The sequence below is a fragment of the Mobula hypostoma genome, chromosome 1 (genome assembly GCF_963921235.1).
Source record: "Mobula hypostoma chromosome 1, sMobHyp1.1, whole genome shotgun sequence".
Lineage (NCBI taxonomy): Eukaryota > Metazoa > Chordata > Chondrichthyes > Myliobatiformes > Myliobatidae > Mobula > Mobula hypostoma.
The window spans coordinates 199022837-199040528 of NC_086097.1; the positions used below are offsets into that span (position 1 = coordinate 199022837).

At 42.9% G+C, this 17692-nt stretch overlaps 1 protein-coding gene across 4 annotated transcripts in view; it reads right to left on the reverse strand.

The window, feature by feature from the left end:
* adcy8 (adenylate cyclase 8 (brain)) overlaps positions 1-17692 on the reverse strand; it is a 156556-nt gene that overhangs the window by 89418 nt on the left and 49446 nt on the right. The gene's annotated exons all lie outside the window — the stretch shown is intronic.

Sequence of the window (17692 nt, forward strand, 5' to 3'; positions counted from 1 at the left end):
ATTAAAAAATAAAAGAGAGATGAGAGTGGATATAGGAGTGCTAGAAAATGATGCCAGAGCAATAATAGCAGGGGACAAGGAGTTGGTAGACGAACTAAATGAGTATTTTGCATCAATTTTCACTGTGGAAGACAATAGCAGTGTGCCAGTTGTTGAGGAGTGAGAGGGAAGAGAAGTGAGTGCATTACTATTACAAGGGTGATCACAAAGCTGAAAGACCTTAAGGTGCATAAGCCACTCGGACCAGATGAACTGAACTCTCGGGTCCGAAAGAGGTAGCTGTAGAGATTGTGGAGGCATTAGTAATGATCTTTCAAAAATCATTGGACTCGAGGATGGGTCCAGAGGACTGAAAATTTGCAAATATCACTCATCTCTTTTAGAAAGAAGGAAAACAGTCCTAAGGAAACTATAGACCGGTTAGCCTGACCTCAGTGGTTGGGAAGATGCTGGAGGCAATTGTTAAGGATGAGGTTATGGAGTACTTCGTGACACAGGACAAAATAGGACAAAGTCAACATTATTTCTATAAGGGAAAATCCTGCCTGACAAACCTGTTGGAATTCTTTGAGGAGATTACAAGTAGGATAGATAAAGGGGATGCAGTGGATGTTGTATATTTGGATTTTCAGAAGGCTTTTGACAAGGTGTCACACATGAGGCTGCTTACCAAGTTAAGAGTCCATGCTATTACGGGAAAGCTGCGAGCATGGTTAGAGGATTGGCTGATTGGTAGAAGGTAGCGAGTAGGAATAAAAGGACCTTTTTAGGTGTGCTGCCAGTGACTGCCAGGTGTGCAGGAGGTGGTGTTGGGACCGCTTCTTTTTATTCTGTATATCAATGACTTAGATGGTGGAATAGATGGCTTTGTTGCCAAGTTTGCATATGATATGAAGATCAGTGAAGGGGTAGATAGTGTTGAGGAAACAGGAATGACTGAGACAGATTAGGAGAATGGGCAAGAGAGTGGCAAGTGAAATACAATGTTGGAAAATGCATGGTCATGCACTTTGGTAGAAGAAATAAATGTGCAGACTATTTTCTAAATAGGGAGAAAATCCAAAAATCTGAGATGCAAAAGGGTCTTGGGAGGCCTTGTGCAAAACACCCTAAAGTTTAACTTGTAGGTTGAGTTAGTGGTGAGGAAGGCAATATCAGCATTCATTTCAAGAGGTCTAGAATATAAGAGCAGAGGTGTGATGCTGAGGTTTTATAAGGCACTGTCGAGGCCTCACCTTGAGTATTGTGAACAGTTTTTGGGCTCTTTATCCGGAAAAGACTTGCTGGCATTGGAGAGATTTCAGATGAGATTCACAGTGATGATTATACCAGGAATGAAAGGGTTATCATACAAGGAATGTTTGATAGCTCTGGGCCAGTACTTGCTGGAATTTAGAAGGATGAAGAGGGATCTCATTGAAACCTTTCGAATGTTGAAAGATCTAGACAGAGTAGATGCGGAAACAATATTTCCCATGGTGGGGAGTCCAGGGCAAGAGCGCACATCCTCAGGATTGGAGGGCGTCCATTTAAGACAGAGATGCAGAGACATTTTTTTAGCTAGAGCGTGGTGAATTTGCGGAATTTGTTACCACATGCAACTGTGGAGGCCAGGATGATAGGTGTATTTAAGTCGGAGATTGATATCTTCTTGACTGGCCACGGAATCAAAGGTTACGGGGAGAAGGCTGGGGAATGGGGCTGTGGAGGAAAAAAAGGATCAGCCATGATTAAATGACAGAGCAAACTCAATGGGCCAAATGGCCTAATTCTGTTCCTATGTCTTATGGTTATGGTCTTATATAGTATGAATAGAACCAGGTTAACATCTTCATTAAAGTAAAGATTGGAGGGATATTTTAAGTTTCAATGTTCTCATATTTACACAGCAGAGTTCTGACTCCATTGTAAGTTCCCCTTTCGTATTCCATCCATTAGGAATATACCCCATTTGGATACTACTTGAGAGAGTCCACAAGAATGAAATGAGCTATAATAAGGTAAAACAGTAACAAAGCAAAGTAAAATGTTAAAGCTACTAAACAAGAGCAGTGCGGAGCAAGATCGTGGTGGCGCGACACAACTTGCACGGCCACTCCGGTGAATGATATCTGTAATCTGTCAAGTAGGGTGCCGTGCACTATCCTGATTTGATGGAGACAGATGTGAGAGAACAGAGGAACATCTGGAGAAACTCCTGAAATGCCTTTTTCGCTGCCGCTGTTACTGTGTGATCCAGGATCTCCAGAGGGGAAGGCTCCGAATCTTCAGCTTTACTTGTTGCTCGGCGGCCGGGATGGGGTCGAGGCGTTCGGCAGAGGTGGTGCTCGGTGCTCGGTGTCGAAGGGCTGGTCGGAGGCTCAAAGTTTTCGGACGGACTCAGATTCAGCTGTCGGGTGCTTCCAATGCATCGACAGTTTTCGGTGCCTGGAGGTTTATGGCAGAGAGAGTTTCTCCTTTCTGCCGCCTGCTATCGGGGACTATTGGGAGTCGATCGGAACTTTGAGACTTTTTTTTTACCGTTCCAATGGTCTGCTCTTTATCAAATTATGCTATCGCTTTGCACTGCTGTAACTATATGTTATAATTATGTGGTCTTGTCAGTGTTAGTCTTTGGTTTGTCTTGTTTTTTCTGTGATATCACTCTGGAGGAACATTGTATCATTTCTTAATGCATGCATGCATTTCTAAATGACAATAAACGAGGACTGAGTGTCCTCATAATCTAAAAAAATTCTGAAAGATCATGATGAGGTAGGCTTTGAGGCCAAGAATCCATTCTTATCGTGCAGAGGTCAAGAGTCTAATGTGAGAGGGGAGAAGAAAGAATGTCAAGGGTGTGTGGGATCTTTGATTGTGCTGTTTGCTTTACCGAGGCACCAAGAAGTATAGGCTGAATTCATCGACAGCAGGTTGCTTTCCGTTTTGTGCTGTGCTGTGTCCTTAACCCATCCCAGTTTCTTGCAGTCATGACCAGAGCAGTTGCCATACCAAGTCATGATGCATACAGACAGAATGCTGTCTATGGTGCATTAGTAAAAATTGGTAAGGGATGATGGCGACATGCCAAATTTCTTTAGCCTTCTGAGGAAGTAGAGGCATTGTTGAGCTTCCTTGGCTGTGACATCAATGTGGTTGGACCAGGACAGGCTATTCATGATGTTCACACTGAGGAACTTGAAGCTCTCAATCTTCTCAAACCCAACAGTACTGATGTAGGCATGATGCATGATAGAAACATGGAAACATAGAAAATAGGTGCAGGAGTAGGCCATTCGGCCCTTCGAGCCTGCACCACCATTCAGTATGATCATGGCTGATCATCCAACTCAGAACCCTGCACCAGCCTTCCCTCCATACCCACTGATCCCTTTAGCCACAAGGGCCATATCTAACTCCCTCTTAAATGTAGCCAATGAACTGGCCTCAACTGTTTCCTGTGGCAGAGAATTCCACAGATTCACCACTCTCTGTGTGAAGAAGTTTTTCCTAATCTCGGTCCTAAAGGCTTCCCCTTTATCCTCAAACTGTGACCCCTCGTTCTGGACTTCCCCAACATCGGGAACAATCTTCCTGCATCTAGCCCGTCCAACCCCTTTAGGATTTTATATGTTTCAATCAGATCCCCCCTCAATCTTCTAAATTCCAACGAGTATAAGCCTAGTTCATCCAGTCTTTCATCATATGAAAGTTCTGCCGTCCCAGGAATCAATCTGGTGAACCTTCATTGTACTCCCTCTATGGCAAGGATGTCTTTCCTCAGATTAGGGGACCAAAACTGCACACAATACTCCAGGTGTGGTCTCACCAAGGCCTTGTACAACTGCAGTAGTACCTCCCTGCTCCTGTACTCGAATCCTCTCGCTATAAATGCCAGCATACCATTTGCTTTCACCCCCTGCTGTACCTGCATGCCCACTTTCAATGACTGGTGTATAATGACACCCAGGTCTCGTTGCACCTCCCCTTTTCCTAATGGGCCACCATTCAAATAATAATCTGTTTTCCTGTTCTTGCCACCAAAGTGGATAACCTCACATTTATCCACATTAAATTGCACCTGCCATGAATTTGCCCACTCACCTAACCTATCCAAGTCACCCTGCATCCTCTTAGCATCCTCCTCACAGCTAACACTGCCGCCCAGCTTTGTGTCATCCGCAAACTTCGAGATGCTGCATTTAATTCCCTTGTCAAGGTCATTAATATATATTGTAAACAACTGGGGTCCCAGCACTGAGCCTTGTGGTACCCCACTAGTCACTGCCTGCCATTCTGAAAAGGTCCCGTTTAGTCCCACTCTTTGCTTCCTGTCTGTCAACCAATTCTCTATCCACATCAATACCTTACCCCCAATACCGTGTGCTTTAAGTTTGCACACTAATCTCCTGTGTGGGACCTTGTCAAAAGCCTTTTGAAAATCCAAATATACCACATCCACTGGTTCTCCCCTATCCACTCTACTAGTTACATCCTCAAAAAATTTTATGAGATTCGTCAGACATGATTTTCCTTTCACAAATCCATGCTGATTTTGTCCGATGATATCACCGCTTTCCAAATGTGCTGTTATCACATCTTTGATAAGTAACTCTAACAGTTTCCCCACCACCAATGTCAGGCTAACCGGTCTATAATTCCCTGGTTTCTCTCTCCCTCCTTTTTAAAAAAGTGTGGTTACATTAGCCACCTTCCAATCCTCAGGAACTAGTCCAGAATCTAAAGAATTTTGAAAAATTATCACTAATGATGCATGTGTATCGACCCACTTTATAAAGTCATGGACAGTATACCTCGACACGGTTTTATCCCCCCTTGTTCAATCCCTTCCTACCTATATTCGTGACACTTCTCACGCTCTTAAACTTTTCGATGATTTTAAGTTCCCTGGCCCCCACCGCTTTATTTTCACCATGGATGTCCAGTCCCTATATACTTCCATCCCCCATCAGGAAGGTCTCAAAGCTCTCTGCTTCTTTTTGGATTCCAGACCTAATCAGTTCCCCTCTACCACCACTCTGCTCCATCAGCGGAATTAGTCCTTACTCTTAATAATTTCTCCTTTGGCTCCTCCCACTTCCTCCAAACTAAAGGTGTAGCTATGGGAACTTGTATGGGTCCTAGCTATGCCTGCCTTTTTGTTGGCTTTGTGGAACAATCTATGTTCCGTGCCTATTCTGGTATCTGTCACCCCACTTTTCCTTCGTTACATCGACGACTGCATTGGCGCTGCTTCCTGCACGCATGCAGAGCTCGTTGACTTTATTAACTTTGCCTCCAACTTTCACCATGCCCTCAAGTTTACCTGGTCCATTTCCTACACCTCCCTCCCCTTTCTAGATCTTTCTGTCTCTGTCTCTGGAGACAGCTTATCCACTGATGTCTACTATAAGCCTACTAACTCTCACAGCTATCTGGACTATTCCTCTTCTCACCCTGTCTCTTGCAAAGACGCCATCCCCTTCTCGCAATTCCTCCGTCTCCGCCGCATCTGCTCTCAGGATGAGGCTTTTCATTCTAGGACGAGGGAGATGTCTTCCTTTTTTAAAGAAAGGGGCTTCCCTTCCTCCACTATCAAATCTGCTCTTAAATGCATCTCCCCCATTTCACGTACATCTGCTCTCACTCCATCCTCCCGCCACCCCACTAGGAATAGGGTTCCCCTGGCCCTCACCTACCACCCCACCAGCCTCCGGGTCCAACATATTATTCTTCGCAACTTCCGCCACCTCCAACGGGATCGCACCACTAAGCACATCTTTCCCTCCCCCCCCCTTCATTCCGCAGGGATCGCTCCCTACACGACTCCCTTGTCCATTCGTCCCCCCCATCCCTACCCACTGATCTCCCTCCTGGCACTTACCCGTGTAAGCGGAACAAGTGCTACACATGCCCTTACACTTCCTCCCTTACCACCATTCAGGGCCCCAAACAGTCCTTCCAGGTGAGGCAACACTTCACCTGTGAGTCGGCTGGGGTGATATACTGCGTCCGGTGCTCCCGATGTGGCCTTTTATATATTGGCGAGACCCGACGCAGACTGGGAGACCGCTTTGCTGAACACCTACGCTCTGTCCGCCAGAGAAAGCAGGATCTCCCAGTGGCCACACATTTTAATTCCACGTCCCATTCCCATTCTGACATGTCTATCCACGGCCTCCTCTACTGTAAAGATGAAGCCACACTCAGGTTGGAGGAACAACACCTTATATTCCATCTGGGTAGCCTCCAACCTGATGGCATGAACATCGACTTCTCTAATTTCTGCTAATGCCCCACCTTCCCCTCGTACCCCATCTGTTACTTATTTTTTTGCACACATTCTTTCTCTCACTCTCCTTTTTCTCCCTCTGTCCCTCTGAATATACCCCTTGCCCATCCTCTGGGTCCCCCCCACCTTGTCTTTCTTCCCGGACCTCCTGTCCCATGATCCTCTCCTATCCCTTTTGCCTATCACCTGTCCAGCTCTTGACTCCATCCCTCCCCCTCCTGTCTTCTCCTATCATTTTGGATCTCCCCCTCCCCCTCCAACTTTCAAATCCCTTACTCACTCTTCCTTCAGTTAGTCCTGACGAAGGGTCTCGGCCTGAAACGTCGACTGCTCCTCTTCCTACAGATGCTGCCTGGCCTGCTGCGTTCACCAGCAACTTTGATGTGTGTTGCTTGAATTTCCAGCATCTGCAGAATTCCTGTTGTTTGAGCTCTTTTGTTTTGTTGATATTCAGGAAAAGGTTATTGTCATGACACCATTTTACTAATCTCTATTTCCTTCCTGTACTCTAAATTATTGTTATTTGAGATACGGTCCACCATAGTAGCACTATCTGCAAAGTTGTAGATAGAATCTGGTCATGCATTCATGTGTGTAGGGAAGAGTAGAGTAGGGAACTGAGGACACAGACTTGTGGATCATCAGAGGAAGTGCGATAGAGGTGTTGCTGCCTGTCCTTACTGTTTGTGGTCAATTAGTCAGGAAGTCAAAGATCCAGTTGCAGAGAGAGGCATTGACTCCCAGGGTCTAGACTTCCATGAGTTTGCTTGGAATTATAGTATAGAATGCATAACTGTAGTCAATAAACAATAATATGATGTCTTTACGGTCCAGGCGTTCCAGGAATGAAGGCCAGGGAGATGGCTTCCACTGTCGACCTGTTTCAGCACGCAGTGGGTTGAAGTTGTCTGGAAAGCTGGCATTGATGCATGCCATGACCAGCCCCTCAATCACTTCATGGCTGGGTGACTGTTAGGAGAAATGGAAATAGGCAGTTAGAGCAGAGCACACTTGTGGCCATTCTCCTCAAAAATAAGTATACCGCTTTGGATACTTTAGTGGGGGATGACCTCCTGGGAGAATGCCACGGCAAACGGGTTACAGGCACTGACCATGGGTCCATGGTGCAGAAGGAAAAGAGAGAGAAGAAGGGAATGGTGGTGATAGGAGACTCAATAGTGACAAGACTAGACAGGAAATTCTGTGGATGTGAATGGGACACCCGGATAGTATGTTCCCTCCCAGGTGCCGGGGTCAAGGACGTCTTGGATCCTGCCTACAATATGTTGGAGAGGGAGGGAGAACATCCAGATGTCTTGGTACATATTGGTACCAATGACATAGGAAGGAAAAGCAAAGAGGTCCTCAAAAGAAAAATTAGAGAGCTAGGAGGAGGACAGGAGAAGATGGTGGCGCGACGCAGCTCGCAGCGGCCACTCCGGTGGTGATGTCTGTTATTTGTCAAGTAGGGTGCCGTGCACAATCCTGATTTGATGAAGATGGACGTGAGAGCACGGAGGAACATCTGGTGAAACCTCTGAAATGCCTGCTTCGCTGCTGCTGCTACTGTGTGGTCCGAAATCTCCAGAGGGAAAGGCCCCGAGTCCTCGACTTTGCTTGCTGCTTGGCGGTCGGGGTGGGGTCGAAATGCTCGGCAGAGGATGGTGCTCAGAGAGGTTGTGTCGAAGGCACGAAGTTTTCGGACAGACTCAGAGTCTGCTGCGGTCGGGTGCTTCCAATGGTGCTGCATCAGCAAGTTTGCGGCGCTTGGAGAGTTCCTCCCTTCTACCATCTGCGTGTGATAATGAGGCTATCGGGACTTTGAGACTTTCTTTTACCATGCCCATGGTCTGCTCTTTATCAAATTATGGTACTGCTTTGCATTGTTGTAACTATATCCCTTACTAGCTCTTCTTTCAGTGAGTCCTGACGAAAGGTCTCAGCCCGAAACGTCGACTGTACATCTTCCTTTAGATGCTCCCTGGCCTGCTGCATTCACCAGCAACTTTTATGTGTGTTGCTTGAAATTCGAACATCTGCAGATTTCCTCATGTTTGTGTTATAATTACATGCTTTTGTCAGTTTTAGTCTTGGTTTGTCCTGTGTTTCTTGTGATATCATCCTGGAGGAACATTGTATCATTTTTTAATGCATGCATTTCTAAATGACAATAAATGAGGACTGAGTGTCCTCATAATCTAATCTAAAAAAAGGTAGAAAGCTGAGCAGCAGGACCTTCTGGGTAGTAATTTCTGGATTGCTACTTATGCCACGCGCCAGTGAGGGTAGAAACAAGGTGATTTGGCGGATAAATGCGTGGCTGAGAATCTGGTGCAGGGGGAAGGGCTTCAGGTTCTTGGATCATTGGGATCTCTTCTGAGGGAGGTATGACCTGTTCAAAAGTGACAGGTTGCACCTGAACCCAAGAAGGACTAATATTCTTGCGGGCAAGTTTGTTAGAGCTTTGGGGAAGGTTTAAACTAATTGTACAGGGGGTGGGAACTGGACTGCAGGGACTTAGGATAGGACCAATGGTAAAAAGGTAAAGATAGTGTGCAGTCAGATTGTCAGGAAGGGCAGGCAGGTGATGGGACTTAGTTGCAGCCAACAGGCTGAGTATCAAAACATTAGGGATGCAGAATCAGAAAGGATAGCAAATACAGCACTCAAGGTATTGTATCTAAATGCACATAGTATATGAAATAAGGTGGACGATCTTGTTGCAATATTACAGGTATGACATTGTAACTGTCAATGAATCATGGCTGAAGGATGGTTGTAGTTGGGAGCTGAATGTTCAAGGTTAAATGTTATATTGGAGGGATAGGAAGGTAGGCAGAGGGGGTGGTGTGGCTCTGCTGGTAAAGAATGGCATCAAATCAGTAGAAGGATGTGACATAGGATTGGAAGATGTTGAATTATGGCTTCAATTGTGGGTTGAGTTATAAAACTGCAAGGGTAAAAGGACATTGATGGGAGTTATATACAGGTGTCCCAACAGCGGCTAGAAGGTGGAAGAGGAAATAGGGAAGGTGTGTCAAAAAGGCAATGTTATCGTAATCATAGGATATGTTAACATGCAGATCGATTGGGAAAATCAGGTTGGTAATGGATTTCAAGAGAGTGAGTTTGTTGAATGCCTAAGACGAAGCTTTTTAGAGCAATTTGTCATTGAGCCTGCTAGGGAATCAGCTATACTGGATTGGATGTTATGTAATGAACCAAAGGCGATTAGGGAGCTTAAGGAACCGGTGATCACAATATGACTGAGTTCAACTTGAAATTTGATAGGGAGAAAGTGAGGTCTGATGTAGCAGTATTTCAGTGGAGTAAGGGAAATTACAGTGGTATGAGAGAGGAGTTGGCCAAAGTAAATTGGAAGGAGCTGCTGGCAGGGATGTCAGCAGAGCAGCAATGGTGTGTGTTTCTGGGGAAAAACTATGAAGGTGCAGGACATGTATATTCCAAAAATGAAGAAATACTCAAATGGTAAAAAGGTATAACCATGGCTGACAAGGGAAGTCAAAGCTATTGTAAAAGCAAAAGAAAGGGCATACGACAAAACAAAAATTTGTGGGGAGATAGAGGATTGGGAAGTTTTTAAAAACCTACAGAGAGCAAATAAAAATGATTAGAAGGGAAAAAATGAAATATGAAAGCAAGCTAGCAAATAATATCAAAGTGGATAGTAAAAGTTTTTTCAAGTATGTTAAAAATAAAAGAGAAATGAGAGTGGATATAGGACCACTAAAAAATGAGGCAGGAGAAATAATATCGGGGGACAAGGAGATGGCTGCTGAACTAAATGAGTATTTTTTGTCAGTATTCACTGTGGAACACATTAGCAGTATGCTTGATGTTGGAGTGTGTGAAGGAAGAGGAGTGGGTGCAGTTACTATTACAAGGGAGAAGGTGCTCAAAAAACTGAAAGACCTAAAGGTACATAAGTCACCTGGACCAGAGGAACTGCACTCTGGGGTTCTGAAAGAGGTAGCGTTAGAGATTGTGGTGGCATTAGAAATGATCTTTCCAAAATCATTGGATTCTGGCATGGTGCCAGAGAATTAGAAAATTGCAAATGTCACTCCACTCTTTAAGAAAGGAAAAAGGCAGCAGAAAGGAAATTACAGACCAGTTAGCCTGACCTTAGTGGTTGGGTAGATGTTAGAGTCAATTGTTAAGGATAAGGTGGTGGAGTACTTGGTGACACAGGACGGGGTAGTACAAAGTCAGCATGGTTTCCTTCAGGGAAAATCCTGCCTGATGAACCTGTTGGAATTCTTTGAGGAGATTACAAGTAGGATAGATAAAGGGGATGCAGTGGATATTGTATATTTGGACTTTCAGAAGGCCTTTGACAACGTGCCACACATGAAGCTGCTTACCAAGTTAAGAGCCCATGGTATTACAGGGAAGTTACAAACATGGTTAGAGTATTGGCTGATAGGTAGGTGGCAGTGAGTGGGAATAAAAGAATCCTTTTCTGGTTGGCTGCCAGTGACTCGCAGGGGTTGGTGCTGGGACTAGTTTTTATGCTGTATATAAATGATTTAGATGATGGATTTGATGGCTTTATTGCCAAATTTGCAGATGAAACAAAGATTGGTGGAGGGGCAGATTAGGAGAATGGGCAAGAAAGTGGCAAATGAAATACAAATGTTGGAAAATGGTAGTAGAAATAAATGTGCAACCTATCTTCTAAAGAGGGAGAAAATCCAAAAATCTGAGATGCAAAGGAACTTGGAAGTCCTTGTGCAGAACACCCTTAAAGGTTATCTTGCAGTTTGAGTTGGTGGTGAGGAAGGCAAATGCCATGTTAGTATTCATTTCTAAAAGTCTAGAATACAAGAGCAAGAATGTGATGCTGATCTTTTATAAGGGACTGGTGAGGCATCACCTTGAGTATTGTGAACAGTTTTGGGCCCCTCATCTTAGAAAAGATGTGCTGGCAGTAGAGAGGGTCCAGAGCAGGTTTACAAAGATGATTCCAGGAATGAAAGGGTTTTCATACGAGGAATGTTTGATGGCTCTGGGTCTGTACTCACTGGAATTCAGAAGGATGAAGGAGGATCTCATTGAAACCTTTTGAATGTTGAAAGGCCTAGAGAGAGTAGATGTGGAAATGATGTTTCCCATGGTGGGAGAGTCTAGGACAAAAGGGCACAGCCTCAGGATAGAGGGGTGCCCTTTCAAAATGTAGATGCAGAGAAATTTCTTTAGCCAAAAGGTGGAATTTTTTGCCACATGTAGCTGTGGAGGCCGGGTTGTTGGGTGTATTTAGGGCAGAGATTGATAGATTCTTGATTGGACATGGCATCAAAGGATACGGGGAGAAGTCCAAGAACTGGGGTTGAGGAGAACAAAAAAGGATCAGCCATGATTGAATGGTGGAGCAGACTTGATGGGCCAGACGGCTCAATTCTGCTCCCAGGTTTTATGATGGTAGATGTCAGAGCCACTGGGCAATAGTTGTTAAGGCACTTTTCTTCGGTACTGGGATGAAGGTGCTCTACTTAAACAGGAGGGAACCACAGCATGAAGCATGGAGAGGTTAAAAATGTCTGCAATACCCTTGCCAGCTGATCTAAGGAGTATGGCCTAGTACAAGTTCTGGCACTGATGATTTCTGTGGGTTCATATTGATACACTGATCATGTCAGCAACAGTAACTATAGATTCAGGTGTACTGGGGACCGTCAGGGTGGGTGAGGACATACCCATTCTATCCTGTTTAAAATCATGGGCAAAGCCTTTATTCTACTTGATCCTTGTTTACAAGAACAATCCTGCATGCATGCTGATGACCAGCTGATTAACTGTCCGCGTTTATATGTGCGTAAGCAAGTGTGGTATCCACTTCTGTGAATACTTTCGATTTTGCAAACTCTGCATGCAAGTTTTTTTTTAAATGAGGAGTGGATATTGTTCATTTGCTACAACTTCATTTAGTGTGACCCTTGTAGTCACAACGCAACTGCACTGTTTTGTCTGCCTGAGAAACAGCCACTATTAGTATGAACCACCCACTTTCATTGTTTTTTGGAGAAGCACCCTATTTTCCTCTAACATATCTATTTCCCAGCCACCTTTCCCAACCATTTAGGACATTTCTAGGTTTGTAATAGATCTCCTTTGCATTTGATCTGATGAAAAGGTACACATCATATCTTGCTATGCTTTTACAGCTGTCTTTGAACATATCTTTCCATTTCTTTACAGCACATGTTAATGCTGACTTCTGTTTTCACTTTGAATTTTAAAAGAAATTGCTTCTGGGGCTTGAGTTTGCACTAGATCTTGATGGAGGCTGCCAAAATGTGAGCCATCATTTGGCAAATGAAACACCTGGTTGTTCCAGCCAGACAAAACACTGATACATATTTGATATGGTAGAATAGCTGACTCAGATTATATGCTGAGATTCTATTTTGTAGTTTTAGACTTTGGTATGGCTCTTCATCTGAGGACTTCAGTAATGCCAGTTGCTTAAATGGATGAAAGTTTCCAAATATTCTCAAGTGCCATTTCCATGGCCGCGAAAATTTACATGCACATTGGAGTAACTCATTATTTTAATATTTGGCACAATCTGAAAATGCAGGACAATTTTAATGCAAGAATAAATTTAATGATGAAACAACATATTAACTAATGCTCTTTCTCTCCTTCCAACTCCTTTTTTTCACATTTCAACATTCAGCAAATTCTAAGAGGCATTTATTGTAGTTTCTGCACATAATTAATCAAAATATTAGGCAGCATCTAGGGGAGGAAAAAAGAGCCAAGATTACAATCTGAGACCATTGAACAATGTTTCAATAATGAATATATCCTTGCATTACAATTGCCCTTGAAGGGGCTCAGTCTGAAACGTCAGTTCTTTCTTCCTCTCCATAGATACTGCCTGACCTGCCGAGTTTTTCCACTATTTTGTGTTATTCTGTCAGGAGTGCAACTTTCATATGTTTGCATAACTCATTATTTTCAGATCTCACAATATCACTTTCCCATAGAAACTTCACAATATTACTCACTTTAATGTACAATGTATAAGCTGAACAGTTCATGACCTTGGTCATAAATCCCGAGGCTCCCTGTGTAGCCAGTCAGAAAAATCATATTGTCATCATCTTTTACAACTGTGACATAGACATTTTGGTATATGACAGACCATGATAAGCCTTGCCACTGTGTTTTACTGTCTTATGCCCCCTCACTGCAAAAGCAATGTACATTGGTACCTTGGCTTTGGTAAAGAAGGTTCAATGCAAGTAGTCATTGAAAAATATGATTCATGTGCTACAAAACTTGCCAAGTGAGTACAATTAGTGTCCTTCAATGATCCTGAAGAAAAATCATCTGAGGTTCCACCCTTCTTGCAAATTGTAATATATTCACCTTATATTATAGGCAGATCAAAGCAAGTTGTGGTTTATTTGCAAAGTAGAACACTTAAACTACACATGTTGTAACCTGATGAGTGTTTCAGTCAATGCTACATTGTTATGAAGCAGGCAAGCTTTAACACCTTCCTCTAAAAATAGAGATGAAATGTATCCACACAGAGACAGAGGCATAGAATAATACAGGCCCTTCAGCTCAATGAGTCCATGTTGACCACTGTACCAATTTACTGACTTCAGCCCATATCCCTCTAAGCCCCATCCACCCCTCTATATACCTGTCCAAATGCATCTCAATACCTGCCACAACCATATCTCTGCCAGCTCATTTCATATACTCACATCTGTCTACATGACAAAGTGACCACTCATGTCTTCTTAAAATCTTTCTCCTCTCACACTAAATCAATGCACACCACTGTTGAAACTCCCTTACCCTGTCTATGCCTCTCATAATTTCAGATATTTCAAAAGATCACGCCTCATTCCCCTACGTTCCAAGGCATAAAGACCTAGCCTGCCCAACCTCTCTCTATAGCTCAAGCCCTCTAGTCCTAGCAACATCCTTGTAAATCTTTTCTCCACTCTAGACAGTATAACCACCCCTTTTGATAACAGGGTGACCAAAACTATAGAGTAGTCGAAATGTGTCCTCACCAATGACTTATACAAGCATGTAATATCTCAACTCCTATACTCAGTACCTTGACTGATGAAAGCCAGCATGCTAAATACCTTTTTCACCACCCTGTCTACCTATGATGCTACTTTCAACAAACCATACACTTGTACTCCTATGTCTCTCTGTTCCATCACACTAACCAGTGCCCCATAGTGTAAGTCCAATGCTGGTTTGACTTTCCAAAATAGGTCACCTCATACTAATTTGCATTGAAGTCTATCTGCGACTCCTCAGCCCACTTCCCTACCTGATCAGTATTGTAATCTACAACAACCTGCTTCGCCATCAACAACACCTCCTAATTTTGTATCATCTGCTAGCTTACTGATCCAGCTTGCGGATTCACACTCAAATCCAAATTATTTCTATAAATAAGGAATACCAAGGGTCTTAAAAGCTTCCCACTTGCATTCATTCATTTCCTTTCAAACAGGCTCACCCAATCACCCTCTGCTAGATTCTGTCTAATTCCTCCAAAATTAGCCCTGATAACAAGTATATTTTCAATCACTACCTAAAACTAATAGACCGATAGTTACTGGACCAAAAAATGCTCACTAACAGACAATTCCAACCACTTGCTCTGTCCACTCACTGGAGTCCAGTGTCATGCCCTATTGACTCAGGAAACTTTCCAGGACCTAGCTCACAAAATTAACTTCCTCAGCACTCTACTGTATTTCAAAGTATTGCACAATCATTGAAACTGAAACCTCAGATATTATCATATTGGTGGGAAATCCATAAATCAAATTGCAAAGACTCGCCATCAACAACAAAAGAAATGATAGTCTTCAAATGATACAGATGGATATTTTATGAAGACAGGTTGACTTCAGCCAAAAAAGTGTTAAATCCAAAAGTACAGCAAAACCTCAGTGTTTCTTTAATGCACTTAAATCTCAGTATTGCAGTGAAATATCAATGATGGGACTTAAATCTTTACTCTTATGACTTAGGAACATAACCCGACCTTAAGTATAGAGAAATGTGAAATGCAGTAATGCAGGTTTTATTGATCCAATAACATTGTGTCATAAAAATGAATTGTGTTTCTTGCTTAAAGTAACAATTTGGAATAGCAACCAAATATTCCTCAGACCAATCCTGCTTTGGAATGCAAAAGAAGCAAACAAAGTTTTTTTTCAGGATTGACCTTGTATTTAAAAAATACCACAGAAAAATACTGGCAGGGATGATGGCAGAGCAGCAAGGGCCGTAATTTCTGGAACTAATTGGAAGGGCAGGACAAATACACCTCAAAGAGGAAGAAGTATTCTAAAGGCAGAATAACATAACCATGGCCAAAACCAACATAAAAGCCAAAGAAAGGGCATATAACGAAAGAAAAATTAGTGTGAAGTTAGAGGATTGGGAAGTTTTTAAAAACCAACAGAAGGTAAGAAAAGAAATCATAAAAAAGGAAAAGATGAAATGCAAACATAAGCTAGCCAATAATATTAAAGAGGATACCAAAAGTCTCTTCAGATACATAAAGCACAAAAGAGAGGGGAGAGTAGATATCAGAGCACTTGAAAATGACAGTGGAGAGGTGGTAATGGGGGAAAAATTGAATAAGTATGTTGCATGAGTCTTCAATGCGGAAGACATTAGCAGTATGGTGGAAGTTCGTGAGTGTCAAAAGGCAGAAGTGTGAGAAGGTTCTTGACAGTTCTGAAGGTAGATAAGTCACCTGGACCAGATGGGGTACACCACAGTGTTCTGAAAGAGGTGACTGAAGAGATTGAGAATGTATTAGTAATGATCTTTCACAAATCAATAGATTCTGACATGGTTCTAAAGGAATGGAAAATTGCAAATGTCACTCTACTCTTCAAGAAGAGAGAGAGGCAGAAGAAAGGAAAGTATAGGCTAGTTAGTCTGACCTCAGTAGTTGGGAAGATGTTGGAGTCAAATATTTTGGGGTACTTGGAGGTACGTGATAAAATGGGTCATAGTCAGCATTGTTTCCTTAAAGCAAATCTTGCCTAACAACTCTGTTGGAATTCTTTGATGAAATAACATGTAGGATAGACAAAGGAGAATTGCTGGATGGGGTGTACTTGGATTTTCAGAAGGCCTTTGACAAGGTGCCACACATGAGGCTGCTTAACAAGCTATGAGCCCATCGTATTTCAGGAAACATACTGGCATAGATAAAGCATTGGTTGATTAGCAGGAGGCAAAGAGTGGGAATAAAGAGAGCCATTTCTGGTTGGCTGCTGATAACTGTGGTGTTCTACAGGGGTCTGTGTTAGGTCCACTTCTTTTTACATTATATGTCAATGACTTGATGACATAATTGATAGCTTTGTGGCCACATTTGTGGGTGATACAAAGATAGATGGAATGGGAAAGTAGTTTTGAGGAAGTAGAGAGGGTACAGAAGGATTTATACAGATTAGGAGAATGGGAAAAGAAGTGGCAGATGGAATACAGTGTCGGGAAGTGTATGGTCATGCACTTTGGTAGAAGAAATAAAAGTATAGATTATTTTCTAAGTGGAGAGAAAATTCAAACATCTGTGGGCAAAGGGACTTGAAAGTCCTTGTGCAGGATTCCCTAAATATTAAATTGCAGGTTGAGTCTGGGGTGAGGAAGGCAAATGTGTTGTTAGCATTAATTTCAAAAGGACTAGAATATAAAAGCAAAGATATAACGTTGAGGCTTTATAAAGCACTGATGACGCTTCACGTGGAATATTGTAAGAAGTTTTGGGCCCCTCATCTTAGAAAGGATGTGCTGACATTGGAGAGGGTACAAATGAGATTCACGAAGATGATTCTGGGATTGAAAGGCTTGCCATATGAGAGTGTTTGATTGCTTTGGACCTCTATTCACTATAATTCAAAAGAATAAGGCAAAACCTCACTGAAACCTATCAAATGTTGAAAGGCCTCAATAGAGTAGATGTGGAGAGGATGTTTCCTATGATGGGGGAGTCTAAGACAAGAGGATTCAGCCTCATAATAGGGGGCTGTCCTTTTCAAACAGATATGAGGAGGAATTTCTTCAGTCAGAGAGTGGTTGATCTGTGGAATTTGTTGCCATAAATGTCTGTGGAGGCCATGTCATTGGGTATATTTAAGGCAGAGGTTGACAGATTCATGAATAGTCAGGACATGAAGGGAGACGGGGAGAATGCAGGAGATTGGGGCTGGGAGGGAAGATAGATCAGCCATGATGAAATGGTGGAGCAGACCCAATGGGCCAAATGGCCTAATTCTGCTCCTATTTCTTACAGTCTTATGATCTTACAACACTTTTGTTACACACAGAATAACTCATAATAGTTCACTAAGACACAGATTTTGAAGAAAAAGCAAAAATCTATTT